General features: G+C 39.9%; 1 protein-coding gene and 1 non-coding gene across 7 annotated transcripts in view; one reads left to right on the top strand and one right to left on the bottom strand.

Moving 5' to 3' along the window:
* OXR1 (oxidation resistance 1) overlaps nucleotides 1-18,835 on the top strand; it is a 297,931-nt gene that overhangs the window by 53,828 nt on the left and 225,268 nt on the right. The window lies entirely within an intron of this gene.
* Nucleotides 6,847-6,929, bottom strand: TRNAL-CAG (transfer RNA leucine (anticodon CAG)). Its single transcript has one exon. It is a non-coding gene; the product is annotated as a tRNA-Leu (tRNA).

Here is an 18,835-nt window from a genome sequence, read left to right as displayed (position 1 = left end):
ATTGAGCTGTGTTTTTCCTATGGACATCGTAACTCAGGGTGGAGATGCTGGAAAAATGGCCAACACCAGTGTCCCCAGCCTGATCCACCTGGGCTGCTGGTGGGGCTCAGCAGCTGAAGCACGAGGCAGACTAGTACCCTGTGCTCACCTCTTCTCTGTGAAAACTCAATACAGCTTCCTCTTAACTGTGTTTAGTCCAGTTGTTGGGACCTGACATTATCCAAAAAGCTAAACAAATTGATGTTTGTGACATTTGACCGTTGAGCTGCTGGGAGGCTTCGATTTGTGTTATAACACTTATTTAGTGTTATAACATTTTGTGTTATAACACTTACTTAGTTTCACCTGTTTAATAGATAGGACTATCACGTTAACGATTGACATCTTGTTAAGGTGTGTGAAAGGTTTGCCACAAACTCTAAAGGCCACGATAGGAGAAGCTAAAAAGGAAAGATTTGAAATGTGATACTTCTGAAGTTAGAAATGGAGATGAAGCAAGTAAATTAAGTTAGAAAAACAAAACAAAACCTCCAAACCCCAAAGACTGCTTCTTCAACTGCAAGTCCTTCTTTATAAACATCAGTTTCTTTATAAATAAACAATTTTCTCTTTTAAAATAATTGGTGATGACTCAATAGCTCATCTTTATTATCGTGTATTTTAAATATGCAGACTTCAGCAAGTCTAAATCTGTGCTCTTTGGGGAAAAAAATAAGGCTTTAATCATATTCAGACCTAGCCTCCTTTTCATCTGGTAGTTTACTTGCTTTGACAGGTGAATATAACTTTCTGAGATTTCTACTTTGTTTTTAAACCCACTCACCTACTTATATAACTTTCTTTATGTAGAGATTGTAATTTTTATTTTACCTTAACTGACACCAGTCAGATAAAGAGGCAGGTTTATAGACATTTGTAGTTTATTTATTATATTCCAGTTGGTGTTTATAATATTCTCTCCTGAAAATTGTTTTTCAAATAAAAATGGAGGTAAGTAAAATTTTACATGGCAACACAGAGGTGTATTTTATTATTGTTATTCAGTAAACACCACCCCAGGTACTGAGCAATGGATCTCGACACTGCTGTTGCTTGGGTATCTTTTGCTTTGCCCAGTGCTGATTGCCACAAGGCTGCAATATACCTCTGCTCCTCATTTTAGTTAGTGAGGAAGAAGGGTGGGAAAGCATGTAGTTCTGTTTTCTTAGAGGTTGTATGATGTAAGGCTTGCGGGCCCTCTTCTTTGAGGAGGCATTAAAGTACCTAGGTGCTTTGGTGGGGAGTCTCTGTAGCCACGAAGCAGCGCTGGAGACCATCCACTAATGCTGTGCTGTGTTGGGGAGAGTGGGAGCTATCAGAACCTAGGACTAGCACTGAAGGAACAGGAAAATAAATTCATTCCATTTAAAAATGGATGTGAAATTACCACTCTGAGGTAAGGGTGAATATTTCTAACAGGAAACAGCCAGTGGATTGGCTCACAGTAAAAAGGCAGCATTAACTTTCAAAGGGGAATGTGACTTTTGCAAGTGGAGCAAGACTTTGGCTTCAGGACAGGCATACCTACAAATAAATACTGTTTTTTTCATCCATTTATGTGTTATGAAAAGCACTAGCAGCAGAAAGAATAACAAGCTGCCCCATATTGTGATTATGTCTGTCCATAGGAGATCCACATGCGAGCTTGGCTCACAGCAGGTAGCTTTCTATCTGTGCTATCGCAAGTGTCTCTATGTTATCAGATACAGCTATGTGTTATTTTCACTTTCCGGGCACCCCTGTTTCCTCATGGCAAAGCTGCCCTTTGGGCCTGCCCCTCTGCAGTGTGGCTTATGCCAGTACAGATCCAGGACCCCTGCACTGAGAGAAAAGCTTCTGTGTGCATCATCTTTAATACAAAGATAGACTTGCATTGTCTGAATTGATTCCAGTTCAGAAAGCTGACATTTAATTGGCATCAGAGTTAATCATCAATTTCCTCACCAGCTTTCATGTTTTAATAATTGTGAACAGCATGGAGACCCAGGTAGATCCGTTTCAGTGTAGATTCATTAGGGCAAAAAAGATCATTAACTCCTGGTGATGGATTGTTTCTCAGTAAGATAAACGCAAATTCAGACATGCTTTGAACTGCCAGTGTAGGCTTGTTTCAGTGGCAGAGGGAGCAGGTGAGCCATGGTATCCTGATTATTCCTTTTACTTGTTTAAAAAAAAAAATCTTTGAAGATCACAAAGTGTTGGAAATATACTGTCCTATCCACTAATGAGCAGTAGAAGTAAATGAAATATCTCAAAATTCCCTCAGTGTCCACCTACTTAGCGTATACTTGGCTGAACTTCATCTAATTCTTTTCAAAGTGACATGTGGATTTCGTATCAGGAGAGAAATACTGGAAGCAGTTTCCATCCATTTCAGTCGTTCAGTCACTCATGCTGAGTGATAAGCACTGATCAGATATGGGTATCTATTATGCTTTGTGATGAGCATATAATGAGATAGTCTCTGTCTGCTGTATTCTCCTCTAGTCCACGGGCAACATTCATAAAACCAGGATGAGAAGAGTTTGGTGACAGCCATTCGTTTGCTGGAGAAAAATTCATATGAAGGAAAAAATACTCTGTGGCAATATCATCTCATTTATGACTGTGCAGTGGTGGTAATGGTAGAAGCCTGGTTTGCCCATAAAATTATCTATTTCCCTGAAACCCCTTCAGGGGGATTTCACACAGGGTGTGAGGTCTGCCTCTTTTCTTTCCCCTTTTGGTCAGTAAGGGCTCTGCTTACAGGTACAGCTCTGGCTGCAGCTGCCGCAGAGAAATAAGGGAATCCTTATTCCTTATTAACTGAGAGGTTGTATTTGATAGAGGCTTGCTGAAAGAAAACTGCTCCTTTGGTAAAGCACAATATTGTTCTGTGGCTTTTACCTCCTGTTTTCAATGGCATTCTGAAATATGTTTGTTTGAAAAAGTGTGTAGTCCCTTTCTTTAAAAAAAAAGAGATTTGTCATTCTCTGGATCTTATTTACCAGAAGCACTCTCTTCTGTTCAGCTTTAAAGAGATAAAAGATTTCTGAGTTGCTTGTGGTTATATACTTCTCACCCACAGGAAATATTTGCAGCACATGTGAATGTTGAGAGTTTGATCTCAGTCCTTGTGACTAGCAATGGCTAAGATGTATGAAATTTTAGTCTCAGAAAAAGTCAATCACCTGCTTCCTTTAATAGTGGAAGTTATTTAAATCTGGACATCTTGTCTAGCTCATACGATTATTTTGGTTTTAAATTGACTGGAGAGCTGAACATATTCATGTGAACAGTTTGAATTTAGCCTCACTAAACAATGTTATAAAAGACTGCAGATATTGGCATGTGATTATGGAATAGCTACCGTACATACTGATAATCGGATTTTTTTGAAAATAGTTGTTCCTCTTTCCCTCAAATGCCTCTCTAGATTCTGTCCAGTTCATCTTGTGAAAGTTTCCAAAAGGTAATTTATAGGAAGAGGCTGTCTTCACAGAAATCATTACCTACCATCAGTTAACGTGTGCTTTGGCACAATTTGGTGCGTATTTTTAATAGTGACTAACCTACGTAACATTAACAAAGGATTTGGCAGATTTTTTGTTCTGTGCAGGCTTTTAATTCAGGATAAATGATCTGCTAGAGAACAAGGAATTGAACTTTCTACAGGGATTTCTTGATGAAATCCTGTGGTCTTTGTTGTTTATGATGGCCTTGGTTTTAAGTCTCCCTCTCCCCCTTGTACTTTGCCCATTACTATAGTCTGTGAATATGGAAGAGTTGACTTGGCAGAATATTGTCATTTATTGTGTAATTATATTGAAAATCCAAATGAAATCTCATCTGCATACCTAATTCCCCCATTACAATGTGTTACTAGAAGGAAAATGCTCTGCAGAGGTCATGACTGCAGACTGTTTAACCAGTGGCTCTGCATTCTATTACCTTGCTGCTGTTTCATAGGTACAGCAACTCCTGTGCAGCCTTGTCCAAAATGGAGATTTGAATCAGGGGATGAGATCCTAGGACCAATGTAACTCGTGAACTCCCACTGGAGTTAGGGTTCTTCTTGTCCTGAATGGTGGCCGGTGCCCCATGCAGTTCTCTCTCTCTCCCCCATGCAGGCCTCTCAGCAGGGATTAAGTAGGGTCAGGAAGGGACTGTAGAAAAAAGCTACAGTTCTGAATAGGTGTTTGAATGCATAATCTATTTAGTGAATGCCTTCTCACTTGTAGTTTTCTAGGATGCTTAAACCATCTTAAATACTGAGGTACATCTGTTCTGATTTATAGGATCTCAATATTCACATTATAATTGAAATGAAGCTAAGGAGGTTCTAGACTTCAGAGTTGCTGTTTTGCTTGTGACATACAATTATTTCATGGGGTTTCTCTCTCACACAGTTATATTTTTTCCTCAAACATTAGGAAGAGTCTAAACTATTAGTTTAGATCAAATAACATCTAATAATACTTGGATTGATGCCTGCATAAGGTAGACAATATGCCACTATTGTAAATTGTATTGGTGGGACTTGAAAGACTATAAACAACCAGGATGCTGGTTTTAGGTTGCATCCAAAATGGGTCCCACAGGAAGACCAGCCAGCCCTGCACTCTGCAACTTAAGTTGTGGATTACTGCTTTAGGCAGCTACCCACTGATTTTGTTTTATGTCTGGCAGACCTAAACATGCTGGACTTGCTGTGCATTCATAGCAGTCAAATGTGCTGCTTTCAGAATTCCAATATTGGTAGAATTGCTGTCTGGAACATGGAATTAGATACTGAGTTAGCATTAACAATGATATTAACAGTGATGGTGATATTAACATTGCTTTCTGCAAGGGTGTTCTGCAAAACATCCCTGTATATGTTGACAGACTGTAGTGCTGCTTGCCTACCAAGAATGGATGGGTTAACACCAACCACCCCATGGGTTAAGGTTCTGGAGAAAAACAGATATATATCTTCTGTACACAAGGTTTGGTAGATAAGTATTTTGGGTAGGTATACAACTCTACTCAAGGAATGTTTGGTAGCATTTGCAGATGGAAAGCATTAGTTACCTTTGTTGGAGTGTGTGTTAATATCCCATAATTAAAACACTCCCTCAGCCTGTTTCTTCCTCTGGAATAATTCATTACTTCATCTTTTTTAGCTACAAATTTATAATGATCTATGCAATGTGTGTTCAGAGGTCGTTATTGCATGCCTGCTGAGCATTTGCAGTACTGGATATTTAACATTTACAGCTTATGGCACTAAAAATCGTAGTTTCTCACTTCATTCATGGGAAGAGTGTTTTTGTGACTGATGTTTGTGACCCTGTTTTTCAAAAATATTTGTATTCCAGACTGTCACTTAATGTGTACTTAACTCTAAGTATGTTACATGAAAATCTAATTCATTTACTGATTCATATGTGCTTTTGAGAGGTTTTTAAGTTTTAACAAAACAAGATCATAATACAATATCCAAAGTATTTGGGAGAGCAAGGTAAAAGGAAAAAAAGAAAAAAAGCTAGTTTTGAGATGTAAGCTGTAGTTTTAGGAAAAATCTGGAGCCAAAATAGCTCACCTCTGGCAAAAGGGGGAGAGAGGGAGGTTCTGGGTTCTCCCTCTCATGCTCTGCTCCACTAATTCCCCTGCTCTTGCCACTTCGGCAAGTGACAGAGCTTTCCAGGTGATTGCCTGGCAGGTGGGTCTCACTCCCTAAAGCAGCAGAAGACCAGATCAGGGGAGTAGTGTTTCTTGCTACATCAGTGGGGCATATAGCCTGACATCCAACATCAGAGCTAGTGCAGGGAAGATGCAAGGCTACTGCAGGCATGGTGGCGGGGAGGAAGAAGAAACCCCACCAGATTCTGGGGGTTGGATTCTGAACTGCTCCTTTCTTTAGGCTGAGACAATTAGATCTCCCATTTTAATTTAAGACCCCATTTTTTTTAAGAATGGAATGGAATGGAATGGAATGGAATGGAATGGAATAGAATAGAATAGAATAGAATAGAATAGAATAGAATAGAATAGAATAGAATAGAATAGAATAGAATAGAATAGAATAGAATAGAATAATTTTAGTTGGAAGGGACGTAGAGTGATCATCTAGTCCAACTGCCTGACCAACTCAGGGCTGGCCAAAAGTTAAAGCATGTTGTTAAGGGCATTGACCAAATGTCTCTTAAACACTGACAGGCTTGGGGCATCGATCACCTCTCTAGGAAGCCTGTTCCAGTCTTTGACCACCCTCTTGGTAAAGAAATGCTTCCTAATGTCCAGTCTGAACTTCCCCTGGCGCAGCTTTGAGCCATTCCAATACATCCTGTCACTGGATACCAGGGAGAAGAGCTCGGCACCTCCCTCTCCATTTCCCCTCCTCAGGAAACTGTAGAGAGCAATGAGGTCACCCCTCAGCCTCCTTTTCTCCAAAGGAGACAAACCCAAATTCCTCAGCTGCTTTTCATAGGACATTCCTTCCAGCCCTGTCACCAGCTGTGTTGCTCTCTTCTGGAGGCCTTCAAATACCTTCACATCCTTCTTAAACTGTGGGGCCCACAACTACACAATATACTCAAGGTGAGGCCACACAACGCTGAATACAGTGGGATAATCACCTCTTTTGACTGCTGGTTATGCTGTATTTGATGCACCTCAGGATGCAGTTTGCCCTCTCTTGGCTGCCAGGGCACGGCTGCTGACTTGTATTGAGCTGCTGTCTGTCGGTCGTTGATAAATATATTGAACAGAACTGGCCCTAGAATTGAACCCTGAGGGACAGCACAGGTGGCCAGTCGCCAGCAGGATGTAGCCCCAAAAGGGAACTGTCAGAAGTGGGATTCGAACCCACGCCTCCAGAGGAGACTGCGACCTGAACGCAGCGCCTTAGACCGCTCGGCCATCCTGACCCACAGGGTGCTGCACCTGCTGCTGTATAATTGGGATATTTGCAGATATTTTTAGTGATGCTATGTTGTACTATTTTTCTCATACAGAGAATGTTTAAAAATATTCCAAACAAAATGTATATTGTGTTGAATCTAATGTAACTATAATAACTGATGTTAATTTGGTACATGCAGCTGTTTCATTCTGTGAGTACCTGAGTGTTAGTACATTGAGAAAGAAGCAGGGAGTGTTGCACATAAATTACGTATGCCCTGTAGCAGAAGTCTGAAGATCTACAGAAATTAATAAAAATACAGTATGTTGCACAAGGGCATTACTTAAGGCTGATTTGTTTCCTGTAATGTCTATGAAAATCCCCTTGAGACAGGTACAGGTTATTCATGGTGAGAGTTCTCTGTGACATTTGAAAGGGGACTGTGACACTTAAACAAATTGTATGTCCCCGTGCTGCATCTTTATAAAAGGAATTCATGTACTTGAAAGCTGCATCCAGGAAGCTCTAAACATACCAATTTGGTTGGGATTTGGGAGTAAAAGTCAATATGGAAGGCAAGAGGTATACTTGTTTGGGAGCATCAGCTTTAAAATCCAGTGGCTCTGTTTGGAATGTAAATTTAATAGAAAAATCAAACTTTAGAATGGGACAGCCAGAAACTGACTATCAGAAATGACAACTATACCTCTGGCCCCAAAAAGTGATTATTCCCCAGAACCTTAAGGAACAAGATTTTCCAATGGCAAAAAAGGCTACAGACTCTAGTAGATTGGTCAGAGTTTGATACTGATTTTATTTGGTTGTGTTTTTGAAGGAAAACAGTTGCTACTGTTTGAAGAAACCCGTTCTTCAGGCTTCAGTTTCTTAATGTCTTTCTTTCACTCGGGACCCCAAAGTGCTAGACCCAGTACTCTGATGCAGTCTCACTGGTGCTGAGTAGGGGGAAATAGTGACTTGTCTTGACCCGCTGTCCATGTCCTTCCTTGGAGATACACAAGAGTTGACTGGACAAGGCCCTGTCTTGTCCTGATTTCAGAATTAGATCTGTCTTCAAAGTTGGTCCTCTTTTGAGCAAGGTGTTAGAGCAGGTAAGTGCCAAAGGTCCCCTCAAACCTAAATTGTTCTGTGATTGTACAGTTATGTTCCATAATTTTGAACAATTTTATGTAACAACACTCAGTTGATATACAATTTTTTTGAACAATTTTAGGTAACAACACTCAGTTGATGGCAGAGGTATGACCATCAAAGGCTACTCATAGAGTAGCAACTCCAGAATGAGCTGGGATTGCAACCTACACTCTTTGTCCTATCAGCACATAGCACTTTGGGTCTTCAGCCAACAGGTCCAAAACCTTATGTTCACTACTTCAGAACACAGTAATGATGTAAAGCTGATTAAATATATCTTGAAGAGCTGGGAAAATTAACTAAATAGGTCTTAATTTAAATAAAATCTAAGTAATAAAGATAATATTACCTATTAGCTTCAAGACTTGTGGATCACACAAGGAAGGCTCTTCTTGCAGAACTAAGTGCGTACCAAACATACAGTGACCTCAGTGAAGAATCAGCCCAAACCTACTCCAGGACAGCACTAGTGTCTCCTTTACCAGTGGGAGTTTTTTGGCCCAGAACTTCAGTAGTTAGCTCTCAGGCTGTTGCCCAAAAATCTGCTGATCTGGCTAACATTTTGGTCAAAACGTAGTGGTACTTAGTATGCAAAGGGTGGATTCAGCCCCGATTGCTGACCCATGACTCGATTTCATATAGCAGTTGCCATACTGACTGAATTGAACTCTAGTAAGCAAACTGGAAACCTCAATAAATATTACATATTTATAAAGATGTAGGTATTCCTCAACTGCTCTGACACAGACTTAACTAACTGCCTGTCCATTGCACAGCCAGACTCATTGGACATGAGGCTGGAGGTTGTTTTGTTGCAGGATGTTGATGGACTCCAGTAAATGTTCCTCAGCCACTGAAAAGAGAGTGAGAAACCTGAGTGTGTTGGTATTATCCATCAGAAGGGTTAGTTCTACTGGTTCCTGAGTACATGTTCTGATGATAGCAGATGAAGAACAGGAAACTCAGTCCTGTTGGGTATCCTTGCCGATATTCCCTCATATGTCTTTATGCTGGTACCCAACCTAAAACTTCGATATTAGACTCCTATTCATAGCAAATTGGAGAAAACCTGATTTCATTTTCAGTATTTGTGCATGTAACAAAAAGCAGTGCAAAGTCTGAGTTTAGTTTTCAGAATACCTGATGACAGCTGACATTGTTCTAGAAGGTTCAATGAGATAATGGAAAATACTGAAAAATAATTTTAATGTGGCTGTGCATAATAAAATCCTTAGTAATGACTTGTCCTCTGAAAGCATATTTGAAGAATCAAGTTAAGAATAATGCTAAACCCATTTAAGCTAATGTGAAAATATCGGCAATTATCACTCTGATCAATGGAGCTTCAAGTGCTGTTCATATTACAGTGAATTAATGGATTTAATCAAAGTAACAGGAAACATCTGGGAGCAAAAACTTCTTTCCTCAAAAAGAACTCAAGATACTAAGATTTTTCTTTTATTTGTATTTTTTCCCTTGTGAGTTTACAGCTATTGTACGTGCTTATAATGTCAGTTGATGAAGTTCATGATTTTGTGGATGTTACATGATGCTTCATAAAACTCTTTACAATTAAAAAGGGGAACAATGTTTGTAAATTCTAGTTTCCTTTTGGGGAAAATTCAGAAATAACAGCTAGCAACAAGAGGGTTTCCAAATTCAGAAGGGTGGCCAGACTCCACACATGGATGTGGGTACACAATTTTTCCTGATTGTTTTCCAGCTTCTGGGTGTCACTCCCTGAACACTTTATGGGAAACGAGATTTAACCCAAGACCATTTACAGCTGAAATGATGTGCAGAATGGTCAGCTAAGCTGGCAGGTCTTGGGGCTGTAACCTTCTCACCCAGCCCAGCTGGGATGAGAAAGTAATAGATAGTCTTCACCTAAGCTTATATCTGTACAACCCTGTCAAAAACCAGTGAAGCTGCAGGGGTCTGAGGTTAGTGGTGCTATGCAGTTTTAATACTGAAGTTGAAATTGTTCTCGTAGATGTCACGGTAAAGCTTACTGTGCTGTAGTGATTTACACTGACATCAGTAGCAGTCAATCTATTTAATGCTGAGTCCAGCATCTCCAGCACTGGAGATAAAAGGTATCACAACATGCCTTGGTATCAAAGGCCTCTTTACCACCTTTTCTATCCCTCCTCTGTCACTCGATAGCCATTCCTTGGCCATTCTGGGTTTCTGTCCTGCTTTAAGCAAAGCCACTCACAAAGTGAGAGTATCTTTTGTGCTTTTGTGCTGTTCTTTCTCTGAATGGGCCCTGAAAGAAATACTAATTCAAAAGTACTCGGTTACTGTGTTTCAGTTTTGGGCCCCTCACTACAAAAAGGACATTGAATTACTCAAGCGTGTCCAGAGAAGGGCAACGAAGCTGGTGAAGGGTCTGGAGCACATGTCGTACGAGGAGCGGCTGAGGGAACTGGGGTTGTTTAGTGTGGAGAAGAGGAGGCTGAGGGGAGACCTCATCACCCTCTACAACTACCTGAAAGGAGGTTGCAGAGAGCTGGGGATGAGTCTCTTTAACCAAGTAATAAGTAATAGGACAAGAGGTAATGGCCTCAAGTTGAGCCAGGGAAGGTTTAGACTGGATATTAGGAAGCATTTCTTTACAGAACAGGTTGTTAGGCGTTGGAATGGACTGCCCAGGGAGGTGGTGGAGTCCCCATCCCTGGAGGTGTTTAAGAGTCGGGTTGACATAGCGCTTAGGGATATGGTGTAGTTGGGAACGGTCAGTGTTAGGTTAATGGTTGGACCAGATGATCTTCAAGGTCCTTTCCAACCTAGATGATTCTGTGATTCTGTGAAAAAGAATGGCTGAATCCTGTGGGACCAATGCATCTCCTTCCAAAGAGAAAGCAGAGTATGTTATATGGATGATAATGAGGTTAAACGTGGTTAAATGGAAACTTGCTTTAAAAATATGATGCGTCTTCAGTATCTTTATAACTTCATAATTTGCCCCTAGTTCTGCAAATGCAAATGTGCTTAACTTTACAGGTATCACTAATTCTGTCATCAGACCTTTTTTGTTGCACAAATAGTAATATAAAGCGATACATAGACTCAAAATATTGTCAGGAACCTGAGGAGCTCTCTTCCTCCCCCCTGTAATCTTTAGGGACCAGACTCGCTCCTTTATATTAAAAATATATTTACATCAGTAGCAGAAACAGATTGTGAGCGAGAAACAAGACTGCTGTGTGTTGAGACCGTGTTGTCTCAGCTGCCAGCTGTCTTTGCAGCAGAACTTCAAGTCTTGTCATGGTCAAAGGTAGGAATGGGTTTGAATAGCAATAAAGACTTTGTCCTGGGTGTATTCCATCAATTCTAGTGGGAATTAGAGATTTGAGGGTGGCAACTGAGAAAAAAAAAGTCTCTGTCTTACTCTATTCACATGTGTCTTCTCTATGAAATAACTCATCCCCAAAACACCTTATAAGTAAGAATGCTTATAAACCTCCTTTGAATTAAGTACATTCCCTTAAATTCCCAGAATTAGTAAACTACATTTGAAGATACAAAGCAGATTAAACATGTGGAACCCTGTGGTGTTTATAGGAAATGAGGAATACTAGAGAAGGCTGGCATAGCTTGTCCACACTGTCTGTGATGATAACAGAAGGTGCCTTGGGAGCATACGTTGTCAGCAGGATCCAGAAGAGGTACAGCATCCATGGGTGTGGCAGGGGAGGGAGAGTTCCTTCTGTCTCCTGAAAATGATGCCGAGTATCAGCTTTTTATTCCTCCCAAATCACTATTTCATCATGAACTTGAGCAGCAACTGGAGAGCTCTTTGCTCTGTGATTGCCACCTGTTGAGCTGGGATAACTTTTTTTTTCTTAATACTTTTACTTCCAAAGTGTAAATTGGGGAGTTCTTCAAAACAACAAGATAGAACTGCCTTCATTTTAATGATCATGTCTGCTGTCACAGGAGTCACGAGTATGGGCTTTTATTCTTGTTGAGGGTAAGGTGTTAACAGCTGTGAGGATAGTGAGTGAATTGCTTATACACTTTCATTAGAACAAATTCAGATGATGAGCTGAGCTTAGTCCTATTCCCAACCTGTCCTCTTCCTGTCCAGTAACCTTTCAACTCCCATGGATGAAAGTAGTTACATTTATGACTATAAATACAGGGTGTGGATGTGGGTTAACATGGTTGCAGCAAAAGGTAACTTGACAGCTGACACTGGGGCAGAACCTGACCTGCAAAATCCTAGTTACTAATTGATGAGTAAGTATCTAACCTGACCTTCAGCTTCCAGCTCAAGTGTTCTAGCAATGAAAAATATCCTTGTGCTTGTTTGGAAAACAAACAAACAAAAAGAATCTGTAAATCATTGGAGATATGGTAAGCATGGAAACTTGTAATGACAGAATAACTATATTGTTAACTGAATTTGTTTTAATTTTTAGATGAAAAATTCTTAAAATATTTCATGCACAATTGCACATTTATACTTTATTATGTTCTGCCCTTATTTATAAAGGCAATAGCAAACTATTGAACGTGAAGGAGCTAAGTGTTGCAGCCTTGTGGTAATTAATTGATGTTAAAAGAATCAGATGATGTTCTGTTTCCCAGACTCTCAAGTGGAAGAACCAGGGATAAAAGCAGTTTATCGCCTAACCTGCTTAAACAGGGCTAAACAGGGTTTGGCTGTTAGACCTAGCTGTGGAGAGCTGGGTGTAACAGAAAGAGACTTGGTGAAGGGGGAGCTCAAGAAGGGTTTGCCTCCTGGTAGCTGAAGGAGGGAGAACTGTATATGGGATTATCTAGAGTATTGCAGGTGGTTGGCTCTTCCAGATTTTTGCAGGGTAATAAACAAGCTTCGGAGAAAGAACTGTAAGCTGACTGGGGCTTGGTTTCTATTTCCATACAGTAAGGCCACTTCCTACTTAGTAAAATTCTATGAAAAGCGTAAACCCGAGGCCTGTTGGTACTGGATGTTAGCTGTACTTGGTAGCTCCTTTTGCACGTTCCAGCCTTTCTCTCCTCTCCACTTGGAAAGGATGCTGTCTCCAGCCATTTGCTCTCTGATACAGAGATGAATGTTACTTCTTAGGTGCAGAGGACAGAGGTAATGAGTTTCTAGCTGATTTTATATGGACTTATTTGCAATAAAAAAGAGTGCAACAAGTGCAGCACTGCTAATTATCACACAATGGTGATAACGATTAATAATAATGATACGATATATTAATAAAAATACTAAAATATCTAATAATTATTAGCATGTTATAAATTGTGGATGGTTTCTGAAGAGTGTTGTATGTTTGGAAAGCGGGGTTTGTTAGTGCAGTTGTCAGTACTAGAGTCTTGTGACTGTATTATGCAGTATGTAAAATAAATAAGCAACATGTTAAGTGCAAGATACTTAGTCCTTCACCATAAACAGAAAACAGTAACCCAGTAACTGGCAAATATTAGCTATCCCCTTAGACTTCCTTCTTTTTCTAAAAGCAAGATCTTTATACATTTACTTATCCCGAAGAGAGATAGTATCTTCTCTTCTTTCCCTCAAGACTTTCTGTCTGCATGATTAATATGTTCCTTGCATAGTGTGAAGAGGGAATCTCTGCTTCACTGATATCCATGCTGATTCCCCATTGTTTGCTCTCTAAACTAATATAAGGACTATTTATGTTTGCAACAAAAAGAAATCATGCTGGTTTTGAGTGTGGTTTTCTTGTTGTCATTTTAGAAACTGTTTCAGACTCCTCTTAATATTTAGACAAACTAATATGTTTGCTTTTTGTGGTGTTGCTGTTGACATTTCCTAAGGGAATTGCTGAAGATGTTAACAACTTCCCAGCACAGGCATGCTGTAACGGAATAGTTCTTTGCTTGTGGCCCTGACACAAATTCCTCTTAACTGATGTTTTTGCTGAAAGTAATGTGATTGTAATAACTTATGTGAGTTGGCGTAAATGTGAATCAGTCCTGGCTATTTTGGGGAGCATAAATGTCTGCTGAACTCCTTAGTGTTTTGCTTCTTGCAGATCTAACAGGCATAAAGTGCCAATTTATTGTGTGCATTGGAGCCTCTGTGCTGCACAAACATCTGCAGTGCAGAGCGGGAAGCAAGTCCATGAGGAGCATTGGTAATTGGCTAAGCCTGATGGCCAGGAGAGCTTGTAACTCAACCAACAGAAATCTGTCACTTAGAGAGAGGCTTGGCTAATTTTGAAGCCAGTAGCCATGAAAAACAATCACATAACAGAACTTGCCCTTATATGTATAGTGTGTGCCCCAAGGGCACTGTAGGTTAGACACAGATTGATGTTCTTGTGAGTTTGCTTTTTTAAGACATGCTTTTGAACCTATGCACTGCCATATCTTTAATATCTGGTCAGTACAAATAGTGCATAATTATGTTAGTAATTACCAGGACTATCCACTTGTGTGAAGGTTTTGAAGACTCTTTAAGCAGGTTGGGCTTTGTTCTGGAATCCCTAATTAAATGTATGAAGCTCTTACATGCAACCAGACAGCCAGTTTAGCCTGTGGTCTGTATATAAAATACCCACATTATTATCTAGAAGAATCAGCTATAGCTTACAATCTTTTAGCAATACAGTATCTTTTTCTGACTGGTTACCATGTATTGCAGCTATGGAACAAATTTTCCTCAAAACACATTGCTGGTTTAAAATCTTTTCAGTTGAAAGAGATTCTGTTTCTGGGATTATCCTAATCTCAGCTGTTACATCCTCTGTGTTTTCAGTGAAATTGTAAACTCATTTGCAAGATGGTCGTGCAGCAGCATTTTGGCCATGTTGTTTGTTCCATTTCCGAGCTCTTTGACAGAGGCTTGGGGAAAAGCAGTCTTTGTTGGTCTGCGGCTGTTTCCCTGCCTTGAAAAAGAACAAAAACTGTCAGGAAGAAAGATATTCATCCTAAGGGTAGACTCCAGTTACATTAAATAGAATAGCAGCTACTTGGAGATGGGACTGGAAGGCAGCCAAAAGGACACTGTGAAATTTTTCAATAGTCTGTCCCTATGCCTGTCTTCAAGTGATCGACAGAGAATGTAATTTCAACCTTCAAACTATTCACTGCAACCAAAGGTAACTGAATGCTGTTCCGGCTCTATTTTAAAGAGCATTGTAACCTAGATGAGAAGATACTCTTCTCTCAAATGTGTTGTGTGTTGTTCTACTATTGCAGTAAATCATTGCAGATACTACTACTTACTGGTTTAAGTAAATTGTCCTTTTGACTGTCTTGTGTGTGTTTTATAAGGAAAAAATTTGGCCTTGACCAGTGGATGTAACATAATTTCAATGGGTGTTTTGATTAAGGATTTCTCAGATGGTCGTTGCTGCTTGTGACATTAGCTGGAGGTGGTCAGCCTGGAATCGCCAAGTGAAGCCATGTTTTGAGGCATCAGTGTAGTGACGAGATCAGCTGGCTTTCCTTGTAATGTCTGCAAAAGAGTTAAATTATGTCCTATACCTTCTTCAGGAAAATCTGTCAGCTTTATGTATGTAAAGGCAGATGGCCCTTGACTTACAGCAAGATTACAACCTCATGTATCTCCAGCAATTTCAGGTGTGTATCTGTAGCGTCACGTCATTAAACGTGAGGTGTAACCCATTGAAACTGGTGGTTCACATCAGCAGAAGCAAGATCAGAACCACGTCTGCTATCACTTGGTTTCAGGCACTGCTGTTCCCTCCCCAGTGGGATCTCTGCATATGCTTCTAAAGGAGAGGAGGAGCTTAGCCCTTTTTAGTTTTAAAACATTGCATGTGAGTGAAAGCAGTGATATGAGGATATATGAAAAATAAAAAGTTGCATTGCCTAGATGTTTCCTTAACGAAAGTCTTATTCTTACTGTCAGATATTTGGGATCTTCTCTGTCAAATAATGTGTATTCTAATATTTGTGCAGTGCGGTGTTTGTGGGTTTTTTTTCCTGCTGAAATGTAGAGTTGTATTTGTATGACATTTAAAAAAAGGCAATACCCTGCCCCTTCATTCGACACATACTGGTTGTGAAATAGTTGCTTCAGTAAATAGGAAAGCAAAGAAGTGGGAGGTGCCCGCTGTGAATACGTTTGAGATGTAAAGAAGTAAAGATGACATTCAGCTTCAGAAAGATGAGCTGTAGGATTCAGGAATTGAGAATCATAGGTACAATAGGTATACGTACAGGTTCAGTTACCACTGAATAGTAATTTCTCAAAGCTTTTAATGCACTTTATTCTCAGCTTCCCCCAGAGTAACGTGCTCTGTTTAGCAGTTAGGTGTCAAAGTACAGGGGAGGTAAATGATCTGCCAAAAGCCCTGTAGTCCTGTCCAGGCCATGTACAATCCCTGAAAGTGCCCCTAAGTATGGCACTTACTATGAGATATATGGGGTGTTGTACAAATGTATAGTCTTGTCTAAAGTCCCTATTGACCACAGCTAGTAATTATGAAGAGCAGCAGTTACCACTGTGAGTAGTCCATTAGCTTCAACAGAAACTGCGTTGGTGCATTCAAGAGTAAAATAATGTCCTTCTATTTTTTCATTAAATGTAGGTAGGGCTGCATTCTGCGGTGCTAAAAATCTGGATTTATGACATGTTGGCAGCTAAAGTGCTCTTCAGGCCAGATAGTTTTACCCAATAAAATTTTTTAAATGTTTGGCAGATAGAGGAAAAAGAACCATTTAATAGCCAGCTTTAAATCTCGTATTTGGTAAATGCACTACAGTCTAGCACTCTGGCTTAGATTTCTGTCTCTCACTGTTCTTGTGCAGAGTCTGTTGCTTCTAGAGACCATGATCTATGAGAAGAAAATAATGACAGTTGTTCTCTGTAACGTAGATGGCATGGCTTGCTGGCATGGGGCTCCTGGACTTAAAATGCGACTGCTGTTAGCCAGTCAGTCCCAGGGGTTCTTTGGAAAGACAGGGCATCGTTCAGCCAGAGCTGCATCTTACACATCAGCATTACACAGGCCTGCAGATGCTGATTACTTTCCAACCTGTTTCATGAAATGTCCATAAAATTTTCTATTATAACTCCTTTTTGGAAACATCTAGTTGGTTATAAATACTCTTTCTTTTTTTTTCCTCTCTGTGCAAATTATGGCAAATAAATGAGAGCCAAGAAAAAGACTGAATGAATAAAGGAGACAAACAAAAGAGAGGTGAAAGGAGTGGAGGGAGTATCAGTGTGTGAATGAAAACAAGGGACAGAGCTGAGAAAAAATGAAGTTATATATGTATAAACATTTTGGTGGGCCTAGGAAAATGAACAGATTCAGGATTATAAATTAAGGAAAGAGGTAGTACAACAGAAATTAAAATGTTTTGAATATGGGGAAAATATTCCAGGTGTCTTACATCATAGTAATAAGTTTTAGTTTATTAAGAAGTATTTAAGTGTAGAAAATCAAATTGAAGCAAAAATAGAAAAAGGAAAACTGAATAGTGGATTCAGAATGAGGGAGAAGATGATCAGAGAAGGAAGAAGAGCAGAGGGGAAAGACTGCCTAACTTCATTTTGCTCTAGTGCATTTTATGCTCCAGGTCAATACATTTTCAGACTGCCCCTCCTAATACTGTTTTTGCTTTTGTTTTTAAGAACACAAATGCTTTCTTAAATAATTTTGTGTTTTTCAATCTTTTTGAGGTATGATTCAAAATATGGCAGTTAAAAAATTTATTTTGTATGCATTGCAGCTTTCTGTCCTCATTCCTCTTTCCCTTCACAGAAACTATGCTTTTTTTTTTTTTCCAAAGAGGGACAAGGAAGATTAAAAAAAGTCTTTAGGAAAGGAGGCAGCAGGTAACATACCATAGGGAAGTATGGACTAGCTGGACCTTGAAAGTTTCAGTAGCTAGTTCTCCATTTTTTTCAGGCACAAGGTACCATATTCAGCTCTGGGGTCCCCAGTACAAGACATGGACCTGTTGGAGCACGTCCAGAGGAGGCCACAAAAATGGTCATAAGGCTGGAACACCTCTCCTGTGAGGACACGCTGAGAGAATTGGGGTTCTTCAGCCTGGAGAGGAGAAGGGTCTGGGGAGACCTTACTGAGGCCTTTCAATATATAAAGGGGGCTTATAAGAGAGATGGAGAGATGTTTTTTAACAGGGACTGTAGTGACAGAACAAGGAACAACAGTTTTAAACTGAAAGAGTTTAGACAGGATATAAGGAGGAAGTTTTTGACAGTGAGGGTGGTGAGACACTGGAAGAGGTTGCCCAGAGAAGCTGTGGCTGCCCCCTCCCTGGAAGTGTTCAAGGCCAGGTTGGACGGGGCTTTGAGCAACCTGGTCTAGTGGAAGGTGTCCCTGCCCATGGCAGGGGGTTGGAACTAGATGATCTTTAAAGGTCCCTTCCAACCCAAACCTTCTATGATTCTATGAGTCTATATTCCTTGTAGCGCAGGGGCTCTGACCTGTTGAGCATCAAAAGGTCTTCTCTGTTGATTAGCTCATTAATTTATAAAGCTTTACAAGTTCTATTGATATTTGATTGATCACTTACTTGAAAGGAACTTCTCCATTTAGACAATTCTAAACCCACCCTTAGTATCTCTTCAGTAAAGGTTGTACTAGAAATATCATCGTTAACTTGGTGTCACATGATATCACTGCAATACAAAAGCCATTGATAGAGGAACACAAAATCTGTAACAGAGCTCCTGCAGCATAGCATGACTGTTGTTGTGGAGCCAGAATAACACTCCTTGTCTGTGATTCTCTTGTGCTTTATTTTTTCTAATACATTTTCTATTTTTCAATTTTACATCTAACATTGCTACATTTA

The sequence above is a fragment of the Strix aluco genome, chromosome 1 (assembly GCF_031877795.1).
Source record: "Strix aluco isolate bStrAlu1 chromosome 1, bStrAlu1.hap1, whole genome shotgun sequence".
In the NCBI taxonomy this organism is placed as follows: Eukaryota; Metazoa; Chordata; class Aves; order Strigiformes; family Strigidae; genus Strix; species Strix aluco.
Note: the sequence above shows the minus strand (reverse complement) of the source record. Positions and strands in the feature narration are given on the sequence as shown.